Here is a 12,815-nt window from a genome sequence, read left to right on the forward strand (position 1 = left end):
AGGGACCTGAAAGAGTGACCTGTGTCCTCCCATCCTCCTGACTCGTCTTATCTTCCTGTCTCGAGGCATTATGACTCTAATCTTTCTCTGACACTATAGGCTAAGTAGGGCTTGTTTGGTTTTTCTTTTTTTCTTTTTAATTATTGCTCATATCCTCCAATAAGATTTAGCCATATAAGAGAACAGATCTGTCTGTCGTCTGTGTCCCCAGCGGTTTGGCATGGAGTCAGTGCTCAATAAATATTTGCTAGGTGATTAAATGACTTGGAAATCCCCGAGCAAGAAGATCAGGGAAGGTGCCAAAGGGATGGGGACAAGAGGCTGCTTGGTTAGCTGAGAGCATGCATGTTTCTCTGTGTGTGTGTGTGTGTGTGTGTGTGTGTGTGTGCGCGTGTGCGCATGCGCGGGCGTGTGTTTGTGATTTTATATGTGGTGCAAATCGAAGGTTTTGCATGTGATAACCAAGTTGTCTGCCACTGAGCCACACCCCCAGCCCTCACTGGGGGATTCTAGGCAGGGGCTCTACCACTGAGCCACGCCCCCAGCTCCTCACTGGGGGATTCTGGGCAGGGGCTCCACCACTGAGCCACGCCCCAGCCTCTCACTGGGGGATTCTAGGCAGGGGCTTTACCACTGAGCCACGCCCCCAGCCCCTCACTGGGGGATTCTAGGCAGGGGCTCTACCACTGAGCCACGCCCCCAGCTCCTCACTGGGGGATTCTGGGCAGGGGCTCCACCACTGAGCCACACCCCCAGCCCCTCACTGGGGGATTCTAGGCAGGGGCTTTACCACTGAGCCACGCCCCCCAGCCCCTCACTGGGGGATTCTAGGCAGGGGCTCTACCACTGAGGTATTTTTTCATACCTCCTTTTTACTTTTTATTTTGAGACAGGATTTTCATAATTGTCCGAACTGGCCTGGAATGTACGGTATATGTCTCAGTCTTCCAAATAACTGGGATGAGAGGCCTGTGCCGCCAGGCTTGACTGCTCACTCGATGCTGTGTGTACAGTAAGGAGTGAAGAGCACCTGGGGTCTTTTGATTGGTCTAACAGCCTCCGTGGCCCAGCTGGAAACTGGGATTTTGCCTTCCAGCCCTGTTTGGAGGGACACCCCCTACAGGTCAGGTTTACCATAACTGCTCTGTCCTGTGTCCTCAGCTTCCCCGGATGACCAGGGAAATGAGGAGGGGGACTCCTCTCCCGATTTTACTGAGACAAGGGTCCTGCTGCAGAGCCTCCCCAGTCTAATCCAGGTTCCCAGAGTATGACAGGTCAAAAGAAGGCAGAGTCTTGACAGGGAGGGAGATGGTTGCTCCACTTCCAGCCTTGAGCTCCCCAGGGAACTATTGAGGTGGCAGATGAGATAAGAGAGCTTGGGAAGGGAGCCTCATAAAACAAGGTCACAGACCGTGTCCTCAAACGGCCCGGAGAAGCAAAAGATTGGCCTGTTTGCATGCGTTTTGTTTTGATGTGGTTTTGAGGGTATTTTGTTGTTGTTGATTTTGTCGGTTTTTAAATTTGGTTACATTTTATCTATTGGGGGATGGCTGGTGCCCAGACCTTGGCACAGGTGTGGAGGGCAAAGAACAACTGTTCTCTCCTTTCACCCTGTGGTGCCAACAATAGAGCTGAGGTCATCAGACTTGGCAGCCAGGGCCTTTGCCCAATACACCAGCTCACTGGCCCTGTTTCTGGGGTTTGGGTGTTTTGGTTGTTTTTGTTTTTGAGACAGAGTTGCTGTGTGGCTCAGGCTGGCTTCGAACTGGCAGCAATCCTCTTACTTCGGCCTCCCTAATGCTGAGATTACGGGTGTGTGCCTCAGCAGCAGGCTGCTCTAGCATCAGAAGGCAGTGGTTTAGCGGCTCATTTAACCTCATATGATAGTGGAGCCAGAGGCTGGATAAAGGGACAATAAATGTGTCACCACTGTTAGCTCCAGTTCAGATGGCTCACACAAAGGCTAGGGATGGGCCTTTTGGGGCACCTGCAGTTCCAGCTCCTTTAGAAACTGAGGCAGAAAAACAGTCTCACGTTCAGGGCCAGCACAGGCTATGTAGAGAGATCCCATGTAGCAAAAAGAAAATAGGCCAGCATGGTAGCACAGATCTCTTGTCTTGGATCCCAGCACTCCAAAAGAAGAGGCAGGTGGATCTCTGTGAGTTTCAGGCTAGCCTGGTCAACATAGTCTGGTTCCATGGTGAGACCCCCATCTAAAGAAAAGAAAAGTGAAATTGAAAAATCAGGTCCAGGAACTCTGATCAGTTTGATAAAGTGGTTGCCTAGCACAAAACCCTACCTTTGAGCTTCTGTGTGGAGTAAAGGCTGTGGGTAGTGTGCCTGTAATCCCAGCATTCAAGAGGTGGGAGGCTAGAGGCAGTTCAAGGGTTCAAGGTCACCCTCCAGCACACAGTAAATTCCAGGCAGCCTGGGTTCCATGAGGCTTTATTTCAAAAATAGAAACAAAATTTTAAAACCACATCTCCTTCTAATGTAACATTCTAGGCCGTCTGTATGTGTTGACTTCTCAGCCAGAAGTTGAGCTGCCTGTTTGTTCTGTTCCAGGCTGGGACCCCAGCTCACACACAGACAACACTTACACACACTCAGTGCTCAGCCGGTGTGTCAATTGGAGAGTGCCCAGTGCACCCCTCCACCCCCTGCACTTTCCTGCTCCTGCTGGAGCAGCCCAGGTACACCAGCTCTAACCCCAGAAGAGTCAGGAGTCAAGGTTGTGGCCGTCCACTGCTCCCTTCAACAGACAGGCTGAATGTGCAACCCTGGGCCAAGCACGTACCAAGTACACAAGCCACTGCAGCTTTTGCTTAGACTCAAAGGGTTCACACAGGGGCCAGGGATGGGCCTTTGTTGATAGGGCGATTGACCAGCATTCCAGAAGCTGAGGGTGGGTGGATTCCCAGCTCTGTATAAAACCCCTGTAATCCCAGCACCCAGGAGATGGAGACAGGAGGAGAAGGTCAAGGCCATCCTCAGCTACATGGTGAATTCAAGGCTAGCCTGGGCTACACAGACAATGTCTCAAAAACAAAACAAAACAAAATGTTCATACTAGCAGAAGACCAGGAAGTGGAAAGGGAGGAGGGGGCAGGACAGAGATAGCAAGAGCAGCAGACAGAGAAGGGTCATGAGATGCTTTGACGACTTGAAGTCATGACACAGGTTAGGGACAAAAGGTACCTCTGCCCTGCCAGAAACCTGGGCCTCCCTGGAGACTCTCAGCTCTGTGTCATCCACACCTGGTGTCAGCTTCCACAAGCTTTCTAAACCACTACACAGTGCAGGGAGGGGAGAGACACCGCCCTCAACAGTGAGAACTGAAGGTGTCCAGGGCTCACACGGGGAGGGGGGAAGCTGAGGTCATGCTGGGAAGACACACTGGAGGAGTTGGCAGGCTTGGGTGCACGGGCTGAGGAGTCTGTATTCTGCAGAGGGCTCTGGGCAGCCCGGCAGCGTGCTAATGGAGTAAGGGAGGCATAAGGACTGAGACCCAGGTCCTTCTACCAGTCTCGGGGGCAGTGGCATCCTCCTGGCTGAGAGCAGGGAAATGGAGCAGGTCTGGGAAGATACTAAGGTCGATTTGGGACAAGGTGCCTGAGTCAGAGGCATCCAGGGACACTAGGGAGCCATGCTGAACAACAATGGGAATGAGTCCCAGTATTTAGGCGACAGTGTGGGAGCAGGGCCAGACAGGGAGAGCAAGGTGAGGTAAGGTCACAGTTGAAGGGGGGCAAGAGGCAGCAAACCCAGCCTCTCCCACCCCCACCCTCCCTAGCCTTTCTCAGCCCTCCCCAGCCCTCCTTCCCCTCCACATAGCCTGGCCTTTTTGAGGGCAGCCCAGGACACAGTGATACGCAGGAGGAACTGGGACAGGAGAGCTGCAGGTATGGCCCCCTGCCCAGAAGTAGGCTGCAGGGCAGTAGAGGAGCCAGCACCCTCAACTACACCATCAACTATGCCATCAGCGATGATGTCTGTCACATGCTGACCAAAGACTCCGAGGTCGCTGCCTGGACATCCTCCCTCCACACCTTTCTAACTGGGCAACCCCCCTTTCTGAATTTGCTTTTCCATTTGCAGTGGGGGTTTTGTTTTTGGTTTTAGAGAGGGTCTCATTATGTTCCCTGGCCTAGCCTGGAACTCACAATGATCCTCCTGCATCAGGACACCATCGGACCTAACCTTTAAGTTTTTCTGTTGTTCTGAGACAGGGTCTCACATAGCTCAGGCTGACCTGGAACTCCTCTGACCCTCCCGCCTCCATCTCCTGAGTGACAGGGTGATAGGCATGGTCCAGCACACCTGGTTTATGTAGTTCTGGGTATTGAGCCTGGGGGCTTCATGCACGCCAGGCAAGCACTCTACCCACCGAGCCCCAACCCCAGCTGGTTCTACATTTGCCTCCTTGATCCTCGACAAACACAGGGACGTAACTGATTTTTGTAACTAAACTCTCTCACCATCTGTAACAAGGCTGGCACAGAGTAGGTGCTCATTTGATATTTGTGGAAGGAATGAGTTTGTGTTTATTGAGCAGGCATGATTGTAAGCACCATGCATGCTTGTGTTACAGGACCCACGTTGGGCGGTGGGGGCAGCTGCCCTTCATTACTTGGGGTGGATACTGCCTGAAGAACCCACCAACATTCACAGTTGCTCCAGGTCTTCCTATAAATGGCAGTGGGTTTTAAACATCCTCAGCACAAGGGCTCTACCCCTGAGCCACGCCCCCAGGCCCTCACTGGTGGATTCTAGGCAGGGGCTCTACCACTGAGCCACGCCCCCAGGCCCTCACTGGTGGATTCTAGGCAGGGGCTCTACCACTGAGCCACGCCCCCAGCCCCTCACTGGGGGATTCTAGGCAGGGGCTCTACCACTGAGCCACGCCCCCAGGCCCTCACTGGTGGATTCTAGGCAGGGGCTCTACCCCTGAGCCATGCCCCCAGCCCCTCACTGGGGGATTTTAGATAGGAGTTCTACCACTGAACCATGTCCCTGACTTCATAGTTTTTATTTATTTATTTTTAAAGAATTATTTATTTATTTTATGTATGTGAGTACACTGTCGCTCTCTTCAGACACACCAGAAGAGGCATTGGATCCCATTACAGATGGTTGTGAGCCACCATGTGGTTGCTGGGAATTGAACTAAGGTCCTCTGGAAGAACAGCCAGTGCTCTTGAGCGCTGAGCCAACTCTCCAACCCCATAGTTTTTATTTATTTATTTATTTATATTTAAAAGATTTATTTATTTATTATGTGTTAAGTACACTGTAGCTGTCTTCAGACACACCAGAAAAGGGCATCAGAACTCATTACAGATGGTTGTGAGCCACCATGTGGTTGCTGGGATTTGAACTCAGGACCTTCAGAAGAGCAGTCAGTGCTCTTAACCGCTGAGCCATCTCTCCAGCCCTAGTTTTTATTTTTAATTACCAAAGGAGTATGAAGAGTTCAGGTAATCCAGAAATGTTTGTTCACAAGAATCAGTGAGCCTTACCTTCCAGAATCTTGCCAATACCTTTGTATTTATGGCATCATATGCCGATCAAGTGTGTGTGTGTGTGTGTGTGTGTGTGTGTGTGTGTGTGTTTAAAAAAAATATTCTGGGCCGGGTTAGTGGTGGTACACGCCTTTAATCCCAGCACTCAGGAGGCAGAGGCAGGTGGATTTCTGAGTTCGAGGCCAGCCTGGTCTACAGAGTGAGTTCCAGGATAGCCAGGGCTATACAGAGAAACCCTGTCTTGAAAAACAAAACAAAACACCAACAACAAACCCTCTGACCTTCTGAGCATCCTTGTACCTCTAGTCACCTAGATGACTGTTATGCAAATGCTATGCAAATTCTTGTTGAAGAGAAGAGGGGGGCTGGAGAGATTGCTCAACAGTTAGAGCATTCATTGGCTGCTTTTCCAAAGGACCCAGGTTTGATTCCCAGCAACCCACATGAATGAGCTATGGACCATGGAAGCTGTGTAGTAAGACCTTGTGTCAAAAAAAAAAAAGCTGTTTAGTGGGTGGATGCTCTTGCAGAGGGCCTGAGTTCCGTTCCCAGAACCCTAACTGGGAGGCTCACAACCACCTGTTACTCCAGAGGACCAAACACCCCTGGCCTTCATGGGTACCTGCACACTCATGCAGAGAGCCACACACAACATATAAAGACACTTAATTAAGAAATAAAAATAATTGGTTTTTTGAAAAAGGGAAGAACTATCAGCGAGGTGGCTCAATGGGTAAAGCCACTTGCTGCCGAGCCTGATGACCTGAGCTTAATCCCTGGAAGCCACAGATAAAAGGAGAGAAGACTGCCAAAGGCCTCCTCTGGCCTCCACATGCATGAGATGGCACATGCCACCCACCTCATGTAATAATGACAAGACAAAAAAAGGACAGTAGTAGGAGAGAAAAGAGAAGGAAGGAAGGGCAGAGCTTAGGGCAGAGCTTAGCTCAGACAACGGACCACTTACTGTGTATCCATGGGGCCCTGGGTTCCTTCCCAAGCACAACACACAAACCAAGCATGATGGCAAACACCTATCACTTCAACAACACTCAGGAGGTAAAAGTGGGAAGATCAGGCATTCAAGGTTATCCTTGGCTACACAATAAGTTCAAGTCTAGCCTGGGCTACATAGAACTCTATTTCAAAAACAAAGCAAGACAAAACAAAACAAACAAGCAAACAAAAACCAGAGTCTTTCATTTCCCTTTGATTTTTTGAGGCAGGGTCTCATGTAGCCCAGGCTGTCTCCTCATCATTGCCTAGCTGAAGAGGACTTTGAAGTCAAGACCTCCCAAACAAACGTAAGTGTTAAAGATGCCCGCCCACCCCACAGAGTTGTGCCATTCACTCTAGTGACACTCACCACTTCCTGGCCGTCCCGAGGGCTGGAGAAAGAGGTCTCCAACATCTGCCCCTCAGTGACCCCACTATGCAGCAGAGACATCACAGGCATGGTAGTCAAGAACTGCATCAAAATTTTCCTGCCTCCCTCCTCCCTCCTCCCTGGCGACCTGGTTCTCCTCTCAGTACCAAATCTGGGCCTTTGGCACAAAGTGGATTAGGCAGCTGCCCCAGGAGACCTGGCCAGGTCATGGCCCCTGGCCGGTGCCTGCCACACCCACCCTAGTGCCCAAACAGGGCCCCAGATCTTCTGTGACTCGATCCCTCCAAATTCCGGTGATCCGCCCCGGTTCCAAATTGCCGAACGATCCCAGGTCCAGTGGCAGACTGAGCCAAGCCTCAACCAGGAAGGGCCTCTGAGCGACTGGGACACCATCACCACCAACCATCTCGGACATCAGCCTGGGATGAAAATGCCATTGACCTGGTACAGCTGGTTCCTCCTCAGTGGTGAGCGAGAAGGGGTCCCCCACCCCATCAGCCCACTCCCTGCATCTCCAAGAGCCTCAAGACAGAGAGGGGAAGCCCTGCCCGGGAGAAGGAAGGTGCGAGCCTTCTTCAGGCATGCACTAGGGAGAGCAACTTTGCTTCCCTCTGGAGCAGTTTGCTCTTGAGAGGAGGCCTGTAGGGCAGGCTGGAGACTGCCACTAAGAGATGTCAGCAGGGAGGCTTTAGAGCAGCTGGAGCAAAGCAAGCCACAGAGCTGACTAGTGTCAGGGCTTCCGGATTCTTGATTGTGGCTTGGTGTGGGTATCTTTAAGGTAAGGAATCCTATAGCCCAGGTGGGCCTCCAACTTACTTTGTAGTCGAGAATGGCCTTGAACATCTAATCCTCCTCTCTAGTGCTGGGCTTTCAGGTGTGTCTGTCATCATGCCAAGTTTATTGGGTGCTGGGCTTTGAACCCAGGGTTTCACAGGCACTCTACATCCCAAGCGCCTTTATGCATCACTGGTGACCCGGCTAACCTGGAACTCTCTATATAGACCAGGCTGGCATCAAACTCACTGAGATCTGCCTGCCTCTGCCTCCTGAATGCTGGGATTAAGGGCATGTGCCACTATACCAAGCACTACGGAGGCTGTTGTGTTGTTGTTGTTGTTGTTGAGGCAGGATCTCATTATATAGCCCAGGTTGGCTTCAAACTTGAGACAGTCGTCATGACACAGCTTCCTGAGTGTGACCACTGTGCCTGGTTTCTGCTGCTCAGCCTCAGGGTAACTTAGCTGTATATAACAGGGCCTAGTTGACAGGGTCAGCCAAAGGTCCTCAGAAACAGGGGTGATTGGCAGTTACTGTTTCCCGACTTCGAGTCCTTTCTCCTCGTTAGCAACCACCCCAGAAGGATGTTCACTTGTGGCCCGACTTCCTAGAGAGGAAACCTAGGGCTTGAAGAGGTGGCTTTCTGGCCAGAGACTCACAACACAGATGGCAGAGTTCTGCCTTAAGCCCAGAACCTGCCACTACCATCCACATTCTCTCAGCTGGGAAGGGACTGAAAAGCCTGGCCAAGCCTGCAAGTGTGTCTCGTGTGAGAAATGGCAGTGCAGAGGCATCAGACAAGCCCAGTGAGAAGGAAGAACGAGGACCAGCTCTGTCTGCGGAGAAGGGGTGGGAGAGGCTCAGGATGTGGCTCAGACCGTTGGGTGCTCGCCTAACGCTGGTGAAGCACTGTGTTTGATCCACAACACTCCCTATACTGGGTATTGTGCTGTGTGCCCGGACGGAGTCTCACCACTCGAGAGGTGAAGGCAGAGAGATCAGAAATTCAAGGTTATCCCTAGCCATATGTCAAGCTTGAAGCCAGCATGGGCTATCTGGGGCCATAGACAGAAGGGATGGGGTGGGGGTGGGGTGAGGGGATTAAGGAAAGGGACAGGAAGGAAACTGAAAAAGAGAGAGAGACTTCACAGATCTCTGCTCTCTATGTGGGGGTCCTTGGGAATACAGAAGGAGCACCCCAGGCTGGCGTGATGTTTGCATGAGGTCACAGACACAGTTGGCTACATGAGTGGAGAGACCTGTTTGAGTCTCAGCCTGGTGCCTCTAATGGAAAACTTGGTGTCCCACCTTGCTCTGCAGAGTAATGGCTAGGCAAGGCATCAGGCCAGGTGGCAGGGGCTGGGGCTGAATGGTAGAGTCTCTTCCTAGAACCCCCCAGTGAGGGGCTGGGGTCATGGCTCAGTGGTAAAGCCCCTGCCTAGAATCCCTTGGGGAGGGACTGGAGTGTGGCTCAGTGGTAGAGCTCCTCCCTAGAATCCCCCAGTGAGAGGCTGGGGGCGTGGCTCAGTGGTAGAGCTCCTGCCTAGAATCCCCCAGTGAGGGGCTGGGGTCGTGGCTCAGTGGTAGAGCTCCTGCCTAGAATCCCCCAGTGAGGGGCTGGGGCATGCCAAGCAAGGGTAAGGCTCTAGGTTTTATTCCAGGAGAAGTGTGGGTATAGAAGGCACAAATCTTGCTTTTATCTGACCTTGTAGACACTGGGGATGTCCCCTGTGAGCTTCACCCCCTGTCAAATGAGGTGACAAGTCAATTTTGCCCCTTCTGTTCTTTCTCAGCCTGGATCCTGAACACTGGGGCCGAGATCTCCATCACCCCCGAGCCTGCACAACCTGCAGAGGGGGACAATGTCACGCTGGTAGTCCATGGGCTTTCAGGGGAACTGCTTGCCTACAATTGGTATGCAGGGCCTACGCTCAGCCTGACCTTCCTGGTGGCCAGTTACATTGTCAGCACTGGTGATGAGACCCCCGGACCAGCCCACACAGGGCGGGAAGCTGTCCGTCCTGATGGCAGCCTTGATATCCATGGTGCCTTACCTGGGCACACAGGCACCTACATCCTGCAGACTCTTAACAGGCAGTTTCAGACGGAGGTGGGCTACGGACACATGCAGGTCTATGGTGAGCCACCCCCTCTGACCTCTCCAGGACTTTCCACTCTCTTCCTCATCCTCACCCCTCCTTTGAGGAACAAAAGAGAAAAAAATTTGTATTCTTTAAAATAGCATTTAGAGTGTGTGTGTGTGTGTGTGTGTGTGTGTGTGTGTGTGTGTGTGTGTGTGTGTGACAGTATACACGTGGAGGTCAGAGAACAACTTCGGAGAGTCAGCTCTTTCTTTCTACCCTGTGGAACCCAGGGATCGAACTCAGGTCATCAGGTTTGGTGGCAAGCACTTTTACCCACTGAGCCATCTTGCCAGCTCTTAAAAATGCTTTTAAAGTTGGGTGTGAGGGTGCCTAAATCAACACAAAAATGCTCACCTTCTCCATTCTGGCTTCCAGGATGATATCTGTCTTCCAAAGCCCTTCTTTGTCACTATGGCTCGGGGGTACAGAAGTACAGCTTGGTGGTACTTCTTGCCCGGGGACAGGAGGTGCCCCTCCCCTCCCCCTCTGTCTCTCGCTCCGCCCATAGAGATCCTGGCCCCTCCCACGGTCATGGCCAACGACACTGCGCTGGTGGAGCGTAGGGATACCCTTCGACTCATCTGTAGCAGCCCCAGCCCCGCTGAGGTCCGTTGGTTCTTCAATGGTGACGCTCTGCCAGTTGCCGTCCGCTTGGGCATGTCCCCCGATGGCAGGATGCTGACCCGGCATGGCGTCCGCAGGGAGGAGGCAGGCGCCTACCAGTGCGAGGTGTGGAACCCCGTCAGCGTCAGCCGCAGCGAGCCTCTGAACTTGACGGTCTACTGTGAGTCTTCCAAGGCACCTGGTATCCATATCTCACAGATGGGGAAACTGAAGCCACGAGAAGTCCACAGTTACACAGCAAGTCAGCAAACAAGCTGGGGAAGGAGCCAGGCCCTTCTTAAAATATACTTGCCTACTTTATGAAGTACAGGTTATGGCAGATACAACCAGGTCGATGCAGGACCCTGTAGATGAGATAGGGAGCACAGGCCTGCCATCCCTGGTATCCGGAGGTGGAGGGAAGACCAGGCCACGGCATATGGGCATATGTCTGGCGTGCACCAAACTCCATCTGCAACACCACAAAAATGCACAGCAATACTCTGAGCCCTAGAGAAATGGAGACAGGATCCCGAGCTCCCTTCCTCGACAGCTACATGTTAAGTCCAAGGTCAGCCTGGACTACATGGAGGCCTGTCTGAAAAGAAATAGGAAAAAGGAAAGATGCCTAAGGAAACAGATAGCATGGACACAGGGACACTGAGCTATGAAAAGGTCATTAACTATCATTGGAACCCAGGGCTCAGCGGGGACATCACAAAAGCTCATCACAAGAGACACACAGTACTTCCTGGGCCAGCAGCTGTGTGTGTCAAATCCTGAGAATACAAATGATGGGGTTGCCCAGCCATGGTGGGGCACCCCTTTAATCCAGGAGGCAGAGGCAGGTGAATTGCTGTGAGTTCAAGGTCAGCCAGGGCTACATAATGAGGCTCTTTCTCAAAGAAAAAAAAAATGTAATAATAATAATAATTATAATAATAGCAGTAATTTCAAAAGTAAGGCCAGTGTACAGAAACTAAAATTCTAGAATCCTACTACCAGAGTATTCCAGATGCTGGAAGCTCTAGAACCAGAGACGAGGCTCCAGTCTAGACTGCCAAGCCTAAAATCACAAGAAGTAGAGAGCCCTAGAATCAAGTTCTAACATCTGAGAGTCTAGAACCTCAGAGGTGAAGATTTCTAGAGCCTGAGAAGTCTAGAACCTAGAAGCATGAGTTCTTTTTGTTTGTTTGGTTTGGTTTTGTTTTGTTTTGTATTGTTTTTCGAGACAGGGTTTCTCTGTGTAGCCCTGGCTCTCCTGGAACTCACTCTGTAGACCAGGCTGGCCTTGAACTCAGAGAGCCACCTGCCTCTGCCTCCCAAGAGCTGGAACTAAAAGCATGTGCCACCACCACCCAGCTCTACACATTCTTCTTTTTTTTACAGATAAAAACAAAAGAAAAGAAAAAACAAACCAAAACCCAAAAAACCAAGTTCTCACGGGAGGGGAAGTGAGTCTCAAGATTTCAGTGGTAGAAGTCAAGGTGTGATTGGGAAAGACTCAAGTTCTTTCTGCCCTCTACTCAGCCCTGCCAGCCCCAGGGACCCAATCCGGTAGACTGAAGACCTGAGGAGCATGCCTCTGTTCCCTCCAACCCACTCCTGACCCTCCTGTGTCTCTCCCTCCTGCCCTACAGTCGGCCCTGAACGAGTGGCTATCCTCCAAGACTCTACCACCCGCACGGGCTGCACTATTAAAGTGGACTTCAACACGTCCCTCACCCTGTGGTGTGTGGCACGGTCCTGCCCTGAGCCAGAGTACGTGTGGGCCTTCAATGGGAAGGCCTTGAAGAATGGCCAGGATCACCTGAACATCAGCAGTATGACTGCAGCCCATGAGGGCACGTACACGTGCATTGCTAAGAACTCCAAGACGCTGCTGTCTGGCTCTGCCTCAGTGGTAGTCAAGCTGTCCGGTGAGTCAGCCCCAGCCTGATAGCCACCTGCTCTCTAGAGAGGCCCAGCTGGCCTTTGCTGACTGGGCTGCCATTTTCCAGAAAATAATTGGATTCCCAGTACACTCATTGGCCAGTTGTGACAAGGTGGCGTATCAGATTGCCCTGTCTTGTCTAGGTGCGGAAAGAGGCAGGCAAAGCCTATTGCATAGGAAAGAAATGGTGACTCATATCCTCTGCCTTGAGGTCAGACGGAGTGACAAATGAGCCCAAGTCCCCATCTTGTGGGGTGACAGAGTGCAACACCAGGGTCCCTGTTCTTCCATGTAATTACCCCACTTAGTAAAAAGGCACTCGCTGCTGAGAGCCCTGCCCAACCCGAGGCACACAAACCTGAACTTCTGCCAACTAGATTGTGCATCAATTAGTCTAGATAGGATGCGGGCATGCTCAAGTGCCCATGTGAGTGTTCTCTCTCTCTCTC

The sequence above is a fragment of the Mus caroli genome, unplaced genomic scaffold (assembly GCF_978045245.1).
Source record: "Mus caroli unplaced genomic scaffold, Mus_caroli_1 scaffold_8, whole genome shotgun sequence".
Classification (NCBI taxonomy): domain Eukaryota; kingdom Metazoa; phylum Chordata; class Mammalia; order Rodentia; family Muridae; genus Mus; species Mus caroli.